The sequence below is a fragment of the Muntiacus reevesi genome, chromosome 21, assembly GCF_963930625.1.
Source record: "Muntiacus reevesi chromosome 21, mMunRee1.1, whole genome shotgun sequence".
NCBI lineage: Eukaryota > Metazoa > Chordata > Mammalia > Artiodactyla > Cervidae > Muntiacus > Muntiacus reevesi.
Window position 1 is genome coordinate 44,830,230 of NC_089269.1, and position 15,505 is coordinate 44,845,734.

Here is a 15,505-nt window from a genome sequence, read left to right on the forward strand (position 1 = left end):
CTTCCCAACTCAGGGATCAGACCTGACTCTCCTGCATTAGAAAGCAGATTCTTTACCACTGAGCCACCTGAGACACAGCAATACAAGAGTCTAGGGAAGTTTATCCTATGTCACAACCAAGAATTCCTCCCATAGGATTATAAAGGAGGATCCCAAGAATCAAAACAGAACAGGCAAGCAAAAAGTCCTTTTGTTGTATCCTAATACAACTAATAGCCCTGGTTGAAAGATAAATTGAAACCCCTAGCATAGGCTTTAGGTCTAAACAGAACCTCCTAAATACTTCTTTCACCCTAAGACCTCCACAATTTATATATTGAGATCAGCAAACAGAGAAATGTGAAAAAGGCATCTATTTACCAACTAGATAGAGCAGAAGAGTAAGAGGAAAGGCCACCAAAATTGAAGAGAAATTCTTGACTTTGCTTACCAATTTTGCAACATGATACAAGAAAGTAATGACAGAGAGACATCCTGGAGCCTGAACCCTCACTTTGAAGGACTGAACACCCAGAGGCTATACCCACTAATAATTGTGTGCAATCAGAATCTCTGAATTTGAATAATCAGATTAATCTCTTTCCCTAGACGGGAGATGGAGGGTAGGGAGAGAGGGCTGCTAAGAAATTGGTGCGAATAAGTAAAGCATAGGCTTCCCAGGCGGTGCAGTGGTAAAGAATCTGCCTGCCAACACAAGAGATGCAGGAGATGTGTGTGTGATCTGTGGATTAGGAAGATTCCCCTGGGAGAGAAAATGGCAACTCACTCCAGTATTCTTACCTGGGAAATCTTGTGGACAGAGGAGGCTGGTGGGCTACAGTCCATGGGGTCTCAAAGAGTCAGACACGATGGGGTGACAGCACACACACACATGCATGTAAAGCATGCATGTGCGGCTAAACGTCTTTCCTCCAGCTGGGTGCTGGCGTAATTAACTTTCATCCTGCATCATTCATTAGAATTATAAAACATCAGGAAGATATCTACAAAACACAAAACATCTTATTTGAAGTCCATTACGTGACAGCACTTTTTCTTCAAATGAATAACTATCAAACTAGACTAAACACTGACCATAGCTCAGTGCAGACTTCAGGAAAAGCTCTAGATGTTATCAGGAGTAGTGGGAGAAGCGATGAAACTAACCTTTACTCTCAAAATGATTAAAGTCATTCCAGTATAACTGGAAAATATGTCCACAAGAAACTGTAAAACAGCAAGTTTTAGTGCTGTAGACAGTGGGGGAAAGACCAGGAGAGCTCTCATCCAATGCTTTGCTGAAATGAAGGTATAAGGTCTGAGGCACTATACTATCAGAATTAGAAGTTATATTGGTGCCATTTTATTTTAGAAGCAAAGGTGAGGAGGAACAGATTTCAGCTGCAGAGAAACAGCAAGGAACTAGATAACTGGGAATTCAGGAGTTGGAGGAGAAGGTCAGAAACCTGAAAAGGGCCCAGCGAAACATGAATAAATGTTGACCAGTGGACTCACTCCTTCAGTGGGTAGGACAAAACTTTCCCATCCATAGGGCCTGGAAGCTGCTTCTCACAGCCATGCAAGATGCCCTGCAAGGACCCAGCTGACAGGCTTCCAGAAGACCCCTTCAGCCCAGCCTGACCCCTAGGGCTTCCCATGGCTTGCTCTGTTTTCCAGCTGCATAGAACTCAGTCCTGACAAGTGCTTGTTATCCCTCTGTAAATCTGTTGCCTCAAAATCTATCAGCTTATCTGTTAAGGACACCAGAAGCTGCCAACTCCTCTTGAGGGCTGCCTGTAGAACAGGTCTTGATTATGCCTGCGTTGTATGGAGTTCCTTATCTATTTTGGATATTAGCTGCTTATCAGATACGTGACCTGAAAACTCTTTCTTCCATTCCATGGGTTGCCTTGTCATTTTGTTTTTCCCTTTTTGTGGAGAAAGGCTGTGGTCTAATGTGGTTCCATTCATTTGCTTTTGCTGCCTTACTTTCGGGGTCAAATCCAAAAGCAATGATTGCCAAGGCCAGTGTCAAAGAGACTATTATTTTTATGAGGATCTATTTATTAGGTTATTCATGGCCAGCACTGCAGTGTCTTGTCTAATGTTCACTCTCCATTTCCTTTTTATTCATACAGTTCTGTTTTTCTGTGAGGTGGCAACATACCCAGTTTAAAACATTTAGCTTTGCAGAATTTGATGCCAGTAGGGTGGTCACATACCAAGCATGTGGCCAATAAGATTTAGAGGGAATTCTCTGAGTGTGATTTTCCTGTCCAGTTCATGAGGAAGGCAGTCAGCTGGCATGGGTGATTTGGCCTTTGCCCACTTGCCCTTTGCTCTTCCCTTGGAACATAGTCACGCTGTGCCGACGTAGAGAAGCTTGTGGTTAAAGGATACATGCTAAGTAGGGCTGACCAGAAAACTGAACAGAACAGACATGTCTGACAGCATCGGACAGTTCCCATGTAGGTCCTGGCTGCCTCATCTCTGGGCTTTTATCATCGTGAAAAGTAAGTTCTTTCCAGCGCAGTTCCTGCTTATTCAGTTTCCCTTGTGTGACTGTGGGCTGAGTCACCCCGTCATTCCGACTCTCTGTGACCCCATGGATTGTAGCCCACCAGGCTCCTCTGTCCATGGGATTCTCCAGGCCAGAATCCTGGAGTGAGTTGCTGTGTCCTCTTCCAAGGGATCTCCCCAAACCAGATATTAAACCCACATCTCTTACGTCTCCTGCATTGGCAGACAGTTCATTACCACCAACACCACCTGGGAAGCCCCAAATGTCCCTATTACATGACAAATGTGATTTTGACAGAAAAATTTTTTATCAGTTTCTTTTGAATAGTTTTTTCATTGAGACTGTTAACTAAAAATAGATGTACAACCATTTTGCACATAGCTGTGAAAGTGAAAACACTCAGTCATGTCTGACTGTTTGCCACCCCATGGACTGTAGCCCACCAGCCTCCTCTGTCCATGGGATTTTCCAGGCAAGAATACTGGAGTGGGTTGCCATTTCCTTCTCCAAGAGATCTTCCCAACCCAGGGATTGAACTTGGGTCTCCCGCATTGTAGGTAGACGCTTTACCATCTGAGCCACCAGGGAAGGTGTGAGTTAAGTTTTATTTGGGGCAAAATGAGGGCTGCAGCCCTCAAGGCAGCATCTCAGATAGCTCTGAGACTGCTCCAAAGCAGCAGTGAGGGAAGGTCAATATATAAGATTTCAGTGAAGGGGGAGTTCAATATCATGTAGTACTCACTTTACAAAAGGTTTTTTGTTGTTCATGAGGATCTGATGTCAACATGAAGGGATTTAGTGTTTCTCTAGATAGGAGGAGATGGGAGGATTGAAATCATAAAATCTGTTCCTAAAAACATCCAACTATCTAGAGGCCTGTCCTGCCAGATTCCTCGGAGCACAGAGTGCCTCACTTCACCCTGAGCTCCCTCAAGGGTTGTTGAAGATCAACAGCTATAGCAGCCTGGGGTTCAACCTCCACTGAGGCAGATGGCAAATGCTTTTGTTGTTCAGTTGTTGGCAATGCTGTTGGTAAGTGCCAATTTCTAGTTGACAAGATTTATCAGTAGCACTTATACAAACTTTGAAACCAAGTCTTATTACTTTAATTCAGTGTTTCAGCATTGAATTTTTGCAGATATTTTATAATATACCATTAGAATTAATTCAAGCTGAAGCAAATTATCTTATTTTAAAAGTTTGATTTGAAAAAAAAAAAGCATGCGTGCTATTCAATATTTAATGATGATTATATTGTACAAAGAACGTCTGCTTTTCTAACTCAATTTATTAAAACTGGCATTAGTACCTGATGATGTTTCCTTTTCAGGGATGGAGGAGATGGGAGGGGAAGGCACAAAACTTATTCATTTATCCAGTGATCATTGAGTGATGATGGCAACGTTGTGAAGAGAATGATTGATGAGTAAAGAATTCAGTGAAGCACCGTGGAGATAAGAAGAGTGTCATTTCTGAATCTCAAAACTTTCTCTTCCTAAGGGATGGTCTTTGTGGCTCAAAGTCTTAAAAAACATGCTTTGTTTCATGCCAAAAGACAACTTGAGAAATGCTAGCTATCCAGCAATAATAGTGTCTTGGATGTCCTCACTGCCTCGAATGCTTTCTGGAGAGAGAAGCTGCCCTATCCTATTATCCTTACCCATGAAATTCTCCATAGTGTTAGAGACAATTAATAATAAGGGTCAATATATGTGAAACTGTGTTCTAAAAACGTGGATTATTAAAAAAAAAGTTTAATTCTATACTGTAATAACCTAGAAAAAGTCTAAATGACAAGGGACAGTGTGATGATGGTGGCATGCCCCCACTGGAGTGAAGCGTATTTTTAGTGTAGTCCTTAGTGAAGAAGATATTCTTTCCATAGTCAGATTATGGCAGAAATCTAGTGCAAAACAGTGAAGGAAATTGTGAGGCCACAGATCTCCCATATTAATAAGAAATACATGCTCTTTGGACAATTCAAGCAGAGGCTCTGATGCTTTTCTAGACAAGCTATAGCTAGTGTTCAGGTAGTAAAACTGAGCAGGCTGCTGTGGGTCTCCTGGGCATGGAAGGCTTGGAGAAAGGAGACCCCAACCTCCGTGACTTTCTCTGATTCCCAAGGGCAGATTCAAACAGCGGCTACTCATTGGAAAAGCCCCTGATGCTGTGATAAATAGAAGGCGGGAGGAGAAGGGGACGACAGAGAATGACATGGTTGGATGGCATCACCGACTCAATGGACATGAGTTTGAGTAAGCTCCAGGAGTTGGTGATGGACAGGGAGGCCTGGCGTGCTGCAGTCCATGGGGTCGCAAAGAGTCAGACATGTCTGAGTGACCGAACTAAACTGAACTGATTTAAGGAAGGGAGAGGATGCAGCCAAGAAACAATGGTGCAGCCCAGAGGCAGGGTCCTTGTTCTGCCTCAGTTCAGTTCAGTTCAGTCGCTCAGTCGTGTACACTATTTCTCAAGGAAGGAGCCTGCTGTGTCCTACCCTGCATAGCAAAGAAATAAAGCTATTCTTTTCTATTTCACCCAAACCTCAGTCCCTGAGGTTCGATTCAGCAGTGGTACACAAAATTGTCAGCATCAGTGGGAGGAAGAAACAGCTCAGTGTAGACTGGCGTAACACTAGAGAAAAACAAGGCACTCAGGGATGAACAGGATAATTCAGGTGAACCGAAGTAGTGGCCAGGCAATCTCTTAGCTATTCCATAATTAGGGAGTTGCCAAGAGTGGAAAGAAAAAAGCAAAGAAACCCAGAACCCCATCATGTATTACTTTTGCCTTCTTTTACGCACTCATCAGCCATTTATCATTTTGACTTTAGTAAAGGGGATATGGTTCCCATTCTGTGGAGCGTGTGTGCACAGGCTGTGTGTGTGTGTGATGTGTGTGGGTGCTCAGTCACTCAGTTGTGTCCAACTCTTTTTGACCCCGTGGACTGTAACCCACTAGGATCCTCTTTCCATGGAATTTTCCAGACAAGAATCCTGGAGCAAGTTGCCATTTGCTACGCCAGGGGATCTTCCCAACTCAGGGACCAAATCACATATCTTGTGTCTCCTGCATTGGCAGGAAGATTTTTTACCACTATGCCACCTGGGAAGCCCAGAGCACATGCAGTCATAACAAAAAAAAAAAAAAAGCCCTTCCATTGTGTTCTTGAAGATTTATATAATGATCCTTTTCAGATATTGGATGGATCCTGACTGACTCCTAAAATCAAGACCCAGATGTGCTGACTGGAAAAGAGAAAAGAAGTGAGCAGTAATAGTGTCAGTGATTTCCATCAACTAATCTCATTTATCTAAGGGTGCGGTTCTCCCCAAAGTTCTTTTTGCTCATATACTTTATTACTATGATCCACATAAGAATCCTATGGGATGAATACTATCAGTATAATTCTATTTTATAATGAAGGCCCTGAGGTCCAGAAAGCAAAGAGCCTAAGGCATATACAACTTCCTATTACAGGAATTAAAAGAGGACTGAATGTCTCTACGGCCAGGAGTTTTTAGCAAAGTGAGAGGGGAAGAAAATTTGGCCATTATTTCAGTAAGAAAATCAGACATTCTGAATCTTTGAACTATAGCCAGAGTTTCCCTTGCCTTAGCCAAAGTCAAGGATTTTTTTTTTCCCAAAAGCAACTTTAGAAGCCATAACTTTTTGAATAATCACAGATTTAGCCCAGTCTGTTCCACCTCAGTAGCTCCAGGGAAATACTAGTAAAGACATCACTAGGGACAAGCGCTGAGACAGAAAGTTTGCCAAATACACGTATCACATGTGCATTTCCCTTGACTCCCTGAGGCAGAGAATCATAATGTTATGACTGGAAATATGCCAAGCAAATACTGAAAGAGAAGGTAATCTCCATTTTACTTTTGGTTAATCACTAAGTTAAATTAAACAAAACATCATGCCTCATGTTTTCTGGTGAATACAATTTTGTCTGTACCCAAGCACTTCTTTTTCATTTTTTTAAATTAAATTAAATTTAATTTTAATTTAACTTTTTTAAATTTAAATTTTCTAAAAAAATTTTTGGAGTAGTGTAAGGTTCCTAGCAAAATTGAGGGGAAGGCAGATTTCCCAAATACTCCCTGCCATTATACACTCAGGGTTTTGGGTAAAAGTAGGAAAGAATAGCTTCATAGCTTTGCCAGGCAAAGGGGAACAGAGCAGGCTGCTGTTCTGAAAATACTCTGCTGATATGATACCATAATGATGTATCATATCATTATACACTTGTCAATTTCATAGAATATAAGGCACAAATAGTGCAACAATGTAAACCATGGACTTTGGCTTATTATGAGGTGTGACTTTATTTGGGGGGGGCTCCAAAATCACTGCAAATGGTGACTATAGCCTTGAAATTAAAAAATGCTTACTCCTTGGAAGGAAAGTTATGACCAACCTCGACAGCATATTAAAAATCAGAGATGCTACTTTGCCAACAAAGGTCCATCTAGTCAAAGCTATGATTTTTCCAGTGGTCATGTATGGATGTGAGAGTTGGACTATAAAGAAAGTTGAGCACCGAAAAATTGATGCTTTTGAAGTGTGGTGTTGGAGGAGACTCTTCAGAGTCCCTTGGACTGCAAGGAGATCCAACCAGTCCATCCTAAAGGAGATCAGTCCCGAATATTCATTGGAAGGGCTGAGGCTGAAGCTGAAACTCCAATGCTTTGGCCACCTGATGTGAAGAACTGACTCATTTGAAAACACCCTGATGCTGGGAAAGATGAAGGCGGGAGGAGAAGGAGACGACAAGAGGATGAGATGGTTGGATGGCATCACCGACTCAATGGACGTGAGTTTGAGTAAGCTCTGGAAGTTGGTGATGGACAGAGAGGCCTGTAGTGCTGCAGTCCATGGGGTCACAAAGCATCAGACACTGAGCAACTGAACTGAACTGAACACTGTGGATTCAATTGATGAACCTACACTGACACCTCAAAATCACCCAAAGTCCATACTTTACATTGTGGCACTATTTGTGTCTTATATTCTATGAAATTGACAAGTGTATAACAATTTGATACATCATTATGGTATCATATTGGCGAAGCATTTTCAGAACAGGAGCCTGCTATGTTCACATTTGCCTGGCAAAGCAATGAAGCTGTTCTTTTCTACTTTTACCCAAAACTCTGTCTTTGAGATTTGATTCCACACCAGTACACAGAGGCTGAGCTTTCAGCATCACCATCTCATTTTCATAACCCAACCAAATTCACCCTATATAAAAGTGCAATTCAGATCCACATATTTCCTCTTATTGCTATATCCCTTCTCATTCTCTTTAGTCCAGGACACTCCTCAGTCTTTCAATCTCTTTCATGATATTTAACATTTGATGATTACAAGCATGGGCTTATGTAGAATTTCTCTCAGTGTGGGTTTATCTTTTGTTCTCTTCTAATTAGATTCAGATCATGCAATTCTAGCAAGCATAATACCAAAGTGATGGAGTGATATTCTAATTTCATTCCAGAAAACTGTGCACAATTTCAATTTGTCCCATTGTTTTTATCACTCAATTAAAGTGATATCCATCAGGCCTCTCCATGATAGTCTTCACCTTTTGTCATTAGTAAGTGTATTTTGGGAAGTGAATGTCTGCCACAGTTTTCCCATTGTTTGCACCTTTAATATCTTATGGGTTCTAATTTTAATTCAGTTCAGTTCAGTCACTCAGTCATGTCAGACTCTTTGTGACCCCATGAACCGCAGCACGCCAGGCCTCCCTGTCCATCACCAACTCCCGGAGTCCACCCAAACCCATGTCCATTGAGTCGATGAGGTCATCCAACCATCTCATCCTCTGTTGTCCCCTTCTCCTCCTGCCTTCATCTTTCACAGCATCAGGGTCTTTTCAAATGAGTCAGCTCTTCAGATCAGGTTGGCCAAAGTTTTGGAGTTTCAGCTTCAGCATCAGTCCTTCCAATGAACACCCAGAACTGATCTCCTTTAGGATGGACTGGTTGCATCTTTTTGCAGTCCAAGGGACTCTCAAGAGTCTTCTCCAACACCACAGTTCAAAAGCATCAATTCTTCAGCACTCAGCTTTCTTCACAGACCAACTCTCACATCCATACACAACTACTGGAAAAACCATAGCTTTGACTAGACAGAACTTTGTTGACAAAGTAATGTCTCTGCTTTTTAATATGCTATCTAGGTTGGTCATAACTTTCCTTCTAAAGAGTAAGTGTCTTTTAATTTCATGGCTGCAGTCACCATCAGCAGTGATTTTAGAGCCCAGAAAAATAAAGTCAACCACTGTTTCCACTGTTTCCCCATCTATTTCCCATAAAGTGATGGGCAGATGCCATAATCTTAGTTTTCTGAATGTTGAGCTTTAAGACAACTTTTCGCTCTCCTCTTTTAATTTCATTAAGAGGCTCTTTAGTTCTTCTTCACTTTCTGCCATAAGGGTGGTGTCATCTGCATATCTGAGGTTATTGATATTTCTCCCAGAAATGTTGATTCCATCTTGTGCTTCCTCCAGCCTGGCATTTCTCATGATGTACTCTGCATATAAATTAAATAAGTAGGATGACAACATACAGCCTTGACGTACTCCTTTTCCTATTTAGAACCAGTCTGCTTTTCCATGTCCAGTTCTAACTGTTGCTCTTCCTGACCTGCATATAGAGGATTATAATTCTTAACTAAAATTTTTAACCTTGATCTTCAATTTGTTTCCTTTTGAGTTGATGAATTCTTCTGACCTGAGCTTTCAAACTTGCTTTCTTTTTCTTTTGATGTACTTTCAATATTCCTGGTCCAGCAAGGTATTCTATGTTCATCTAGTATTTTCCCTGCCCCAGTCATGGAATCAGTGTTTTCTCTAATGATCTCTGATTTCCTTTAGTGAGGAATCCAATATACATGTGTAAGGTGTTGTCACTGCCGTCAGAGTGTTATTGTTCTTGCTCTAGATGGACAGAGTTAGAGGATAAATATATACACACAAGCACACATTTACACCTATGCTTATTTCTACATTCAGTTATGATTCTTGAAAACTGTAAATTCACATTAATAACTAATTTAATCCAATTAAGAGATGGTGGCATGAATACACAAAAGAACTAAGCAAAAAGATCTCAATGACCAGGGTAATCACCATTGTGTGATTACTCACCTAGAGCCAGACATCTTGGGATGTGAAGCCAAGTGGGCCTTAGGAAGCATCACTGAGAACAAAGTTAGTGTAGGTGATAGAATTCCTGCTGAGCTTTTTCAAATCCTAAAAGATGATGCTGTGAAAGTGCTTCTCTCAATATGCCAGCAAATTTGGAAAACTCAGCAGTGGCCATAGGACTGGAAAAGGTAATTTTCATTCCAATACCAAAGAAAGGCAATCCCAAAGAATGTTCAAACTACTGCACAGTTGTACTCATCTCACATGCTAGCCAAGCAATGCTCAAAATTCCAAGAACTTCCAGATATTCAAGCTGGATTTAGAAAAGGTAGAGGAACCAAAGATCAAATTGCCAACATCTGTTGGATCATCGAAAAAGCAAGAAAGTTCCAGAAAAACATCTACTTCTGCTTACTGATTACACCAAAGCCTTTGACTGTGTAGATCACAACAAACTGTGGAAAATTCTTGAAGAAATGGGGATACCAGACCACCTGACCTTCCCCCTGAAAATCTGTATGCAGGTCGAGAAACAACCATTAGAATTGGACATGGAACAACGGACTGGTTCCAAATTGGGAAAGGAGTACAGCAAGGCAGTATATCATCACCTTGCTTATTTAACTTATACACAGAGTACATCGTGTGAAATGCCTGACTAGGTGAAGCACAAACTGGAATCAAGACTGCCCAGAGAAATATCAGTAACCTCAGATAAGCAGATGACACAACCCTCATCATAGAAAGCAAAGAGGAACTACAAAACCTCTTGATGAAAGCGAAAGAGAAGAGCGAAAAAGCTGACTTAAAATTCAATATTCAGAACTCTAAGATCATGGCACCCGGTCCCATAACTTCATGGCAAATAGATGGGGAAACAATGGAAATAGTGACAGATTTATTTTTCCGGGCTCCAAAATCACTGCAGATGGTGACTGCAGCCATGAAATTAAAAGACGCTTGCTCCTTGGAAAAAAGCTATGGCCAATATAGACAGCAGGTTAAAATTCAGGGACGTTACTTTGCCCACAAAGGTCCATATATTTAAAGCTATGGCTTTTCCAGTGGTCATGTATGGATGTGAGAGTTGCACCATAAAGAAAGTTGAGCACTGAAGAGCTGATGCTTTTGAACTGTGTTGTTGGAGAGAATTTTTGAGAGTGGCTTGGACTTCAAGGAGATCCAACCAGTCAATCTGAAAGGAAATCAGTCCTGAATATTCACTGGAAGGATTAATGCTGAAGCTGAAGCTCCAAAAGAGCCTGATGCTGGGAAAAATTGAAGGCAGGCTGAGAAGGGGATGATAGAGGGTGAGATCATTGGATGGCATCACTGACTCGATATGGACATGAGTTTGAGCAAGCTCTGGGTGTTGGTGATGGACAGGGAAGCCTGGCGTGCTGCAGTCCAGGGGTTGCAAAGATTCAGACATGACTGAGAGACTGAACTGAACAACTCTAGGTTCATTCTAGCTTTCTTTCTTTCCTTGAATTCATTTCCCTTTACCAATAATGAGAAAACGAGCCCTTATTATGTTTAAATATTTACTTATTTATAAAATATCCTGCATTTAACCATTTCCTGCCCTTACCATGATCTTACCTCTACAGAGACTGACTTCTCACTCAGCTCCGGAAGCATCGGCTGCTTGCCAAATGGAAGTCTCTTGCCTCCTTCAAGAGTTGTCAGATGTTGACAGAATAGAGAATGCCCAGTTCAATTTCAATTTCTGATAAGCAATGAACTGTTTTCCAGTATAAATATGCCCCCACATATACTACCATATATGCATTTATATATATATACTTACACTAAAAAATGATCCATTGTTTATCTGAAGTTCAATTTCACAGGACATTTTGTTTTCTGACATTAAAGGCCAGACTTTCTTCATACCCAACTCTGAGTTATAAAATAGATAATTGTTCAGTAAATATTCACATTTTTCTATCTCTTTCAAAGGATACAATCTTAACTGTTATCAAACAGGCATACAATCTTTACTGAATCATTCTTTTTAAAAGTTTTTTTTTTTTTTTTTTTTGAAGTACAATCGGTTTACAATATTGTATTAGTTTCTGGTATACAGCAAAGTGATTCAGTGGTGTAGAACATGTGTGTGTCTGCGTGTTTGTGTGTGCTCCCGACTCTTTTACAATGCCATGGACTGTAGCCTGTCAGGTTCCTTTGTCCGTGGGATTTTCCAGGCAAGATTACTGGAGTGGATTACTATTTCCTTCTCCAGGAGGTTTTCCCAACCCAGGGATTGAACCCACATCTCATGCACTGGCAGGCGAATTCTTTACTTCTGAACCACTAGGGCAGGGTGTGTTGAAATAGCTCTCTCATCTATAATCCTGATGGGAGAGAAATTTAATGCAATACTTTAGGAAAGCAACTTGGAAATTTATCTTAGGCACTTTAAAAGGAGTTGACAAGGAATTTCATGCTTGTTTCTCAACTAGACTCTAGGATTAGTGTGTGCAGATGTTGTCTTCCTTGTCCATTTATCCCTGAACTCCAAGCCCGATGCCTGGAATATAATAGAGAGTCAATAAGCACTTTTTGAATTCAATTCAACTGATCTTAATTGGGCTCCCTAGAGAAGAATAGGGAAAAATAACAAAAGGTACTTGGTAATCTCTCTTCCACAAAATGAGCCTTCAAGTACATGAAAACAGCTTTCATGATTCCCTAAGAATCTTCTTTTCCTGGCAGGTCGCTGGCCTTATGTTTCCAGACTCACTGCCACTGGGACCTCACCTCCAGCTGTGGTGCTGTCTGCCAGGGCCATGCATGAAACGAGACTCTGCCGTGATTTTCCTTGATATGATATTAAATATAAAAAGCAACATTTAAATAATGATGCACATATTATGATTAAGCTATCTGATTTAGACATGTATGTGCTCAATGCCTGGAAGAGAGTACACAACAATTAAAATTGTGTAACACTGATGGCATGACGATCATTTTTACTTACTTTTGTTGTTGCTGAAACAATATAATTAAAGTAAAAACAATTTCTTCACTTTTGGCAACTGCTTCACATTATTGATTCATATGCAGCTTGCAGTCAACTAAAAGCCATCTGCCTTTTGCAAGTAAACTGTCTTTAGCCCAGCTCTTTCCTCATCCTGAATTTATGTAACGGATGTTTTTAACTTAGCATTAGATTTTACATTGGAAGACAAATTGTGATTCATTATCATATTTGAGCCTAGATATGCTTTTGAATCTTAGTTTAAATTAGTTCTCCCTCCCAGTTTTGGGTCACATGAAACATGATGTCATTTATTTTAAAAAAATATCACACACGCAAAGAAAAACTGTAAGTTAGATGGAGCCAAGTGTATATCATTGGAGCATTCATTTCAGGGTGACAATGTTTAAATTATCACCTCTCTATCCTTACAAAAGTTACATAACTATTGTAAACATTACTAGGTGTCTTAGTTCATTTGCTGTAACCGAAGAACCACAGACTGGGTAACTTATGAACAATAGAAATTTAGGTCTCACAGTTCTAGTGGCTGAAAATCTGAGACCAGGATACCCTAATGATTGAGTGGGTGACCCTCTTGTAGTTCACAGACTTCTCGTTGTATTTTATTTGAGGAAGTGCCAAGGGAGCTCTCTGAATCATTTATAAAGGCACAAATCCCATTTATGAGGGCTCTGCTCTCATGAACTATTCACCTCCCAATAACCCTCCATTTCTTAATAAGATCACATTGGGCAATAGAATATCAGCATATAAATTTTGAGGGACCACAGACATACAGATGCTGGAAAAGAGTGAAGGCAGGAGAAGGGACAACAAAGGGTGAGATGGTTAGATGGCATCACCAACTCAATGGCCATGAATTTGAGCAAGCTCCAGGAGCTGGTAATAGACAGGGAAGCCTGGCGTGCTGCAGGCCATGGGGTTGCAAAGATTCGGACATGACTGAGTGACTGAACAACAACAATAGACATACAGATTATAGCCCCTGCTTATCCACCAGTGCTTCCTGGTACTGTTTTTCAGACTAACTTAGCAGAAGTCATGATACTCTTATCATGGGTATTGTTTTACCAGTCAAGTAATACTTGCAGAAATGGCACAACTGAGATAGTCCAGTTCTGTTCATTTCAACAGAAAAGAATGGGATGCACATTCTGAGGTGGTTTTCTAATGTGAATTCACGTAAGATTTATTTAAACATTTTTTTTTTTTAATGTGCATTCCAGAAATGAGAACTCAGAACATTTTGATTTAGTAAATTTAGAGTAAGTAAGACTCAGGAATTTTCACTTATAGCAAATGCTCTTATTTCCTTAAATTTGTCAAACTTAGTTGGTCCTCTGACCATACTTTAAAAAAAAAAAAAAAACTGGCAGTTATTTGTTGTAGAAGAAGGGAAAATGCCCTAATTTTCAACCCATAGAAATATGATGTGACAAGTGAAGCGTAGAATTATGATGTGGGCACATAAGAAATGTAATGTCAGCAATGCTTGTTGGGTTCATATTCTACACAACAAAATGAGAAAGAATAAATATTCCAATAGGAAACACGCCATTTTATATTATGTAGTAAGACAACACATGAATAGAATCAATAAGATGTGACAGTAAGTATAAAAATAAAATGATTTCCACATAAATGTTGGTTCAACAGACGTTTATTGAGTGCAATCACAGAAGGTAATAAGTTACAGGCAAGAACAGTCAGAGTATATAGAAAACCCAGCCCAAATAATACTGAATTTAAGTGCAATCAAAATTTCTGACCATCTTCTATGCATGTGATTTTTATTTTTCTGCACATGTGGATATGTCAACAACTGGAACGTTCATGTTTTTCTAAGAATTATGAACAAGTTATGTAATGGTTTAGTGGTCCAGAGCCAGCCTCTGTATATAGGTGGGCCCCTAAAGATTTTATGTGGCTGCCAGGATATTACTATGTATCGGAAAAAAATAAATAAGGCACACATTTCTAAAGAATATTAGTTTTTCCTGCTGCCATTTTCTACATATTTTCTTTTATTCAATCTTATCTTCAAAACACCTTAGAAAATATTTTTCATTTTTATAGTATTACTTCCTAATGCATGCTATGCATGCTAAGTCTCATCAGTCGTGTCTGACTCTGTGCAACCCCATGGACAGCAGCCCACCAGGCTCCTCTGTCCACAGGATTCTCCAGGCAAGAACACTGGAGTGGGTTGCCATTTCCTTTTCCAAAGTACTACATGACTATCTCAATATTAAATTTTTCCAAAATGCAAATCCAATAGTATAACTTCTTATATTATAAAGCCTTTTTATATTTTCCATTACTCTTTCATTGTTATTATTATCTATCTATATATATTTATTTATGTTTATTTTTGTCTGTGGTGGATCCTTGTTGTTGCACATGGGCTTTCTCTAGTTGTGGCAAGCAGGGGCTACTCGCTAGTTGCAGTATACAGATTTCTCACTGTGTGGCCTTCTCTTGTTGCAGAGCATGAACTCTAGGTACCTGGGCTTCAGTAGTTGTAGCCCAGTTGCTCCATGGCATATGAGATTTTCCCAGACTAGGGATCAACCCCATGTCCACTGCATTGACAGGTGGATTCTTGACCCCTGGAGCACCAGGGCAGCCCTCCATTACTCTGAGGATAAAGTTCAAATCCTGCACTACAAAATCTTTGTGGGCCGAGTCCTCAAGCTACTCCTTTCAGAGATCTTCCCATCAACAGTCTAAAGCCTAGCCACAGGGAATTTGAGAGCACTCATCAAGAGCTCATTATGTACCAGATATATTTTCCTTGATGCTTTACACACCAATTCACCTCTAATCCTCCCTAAGA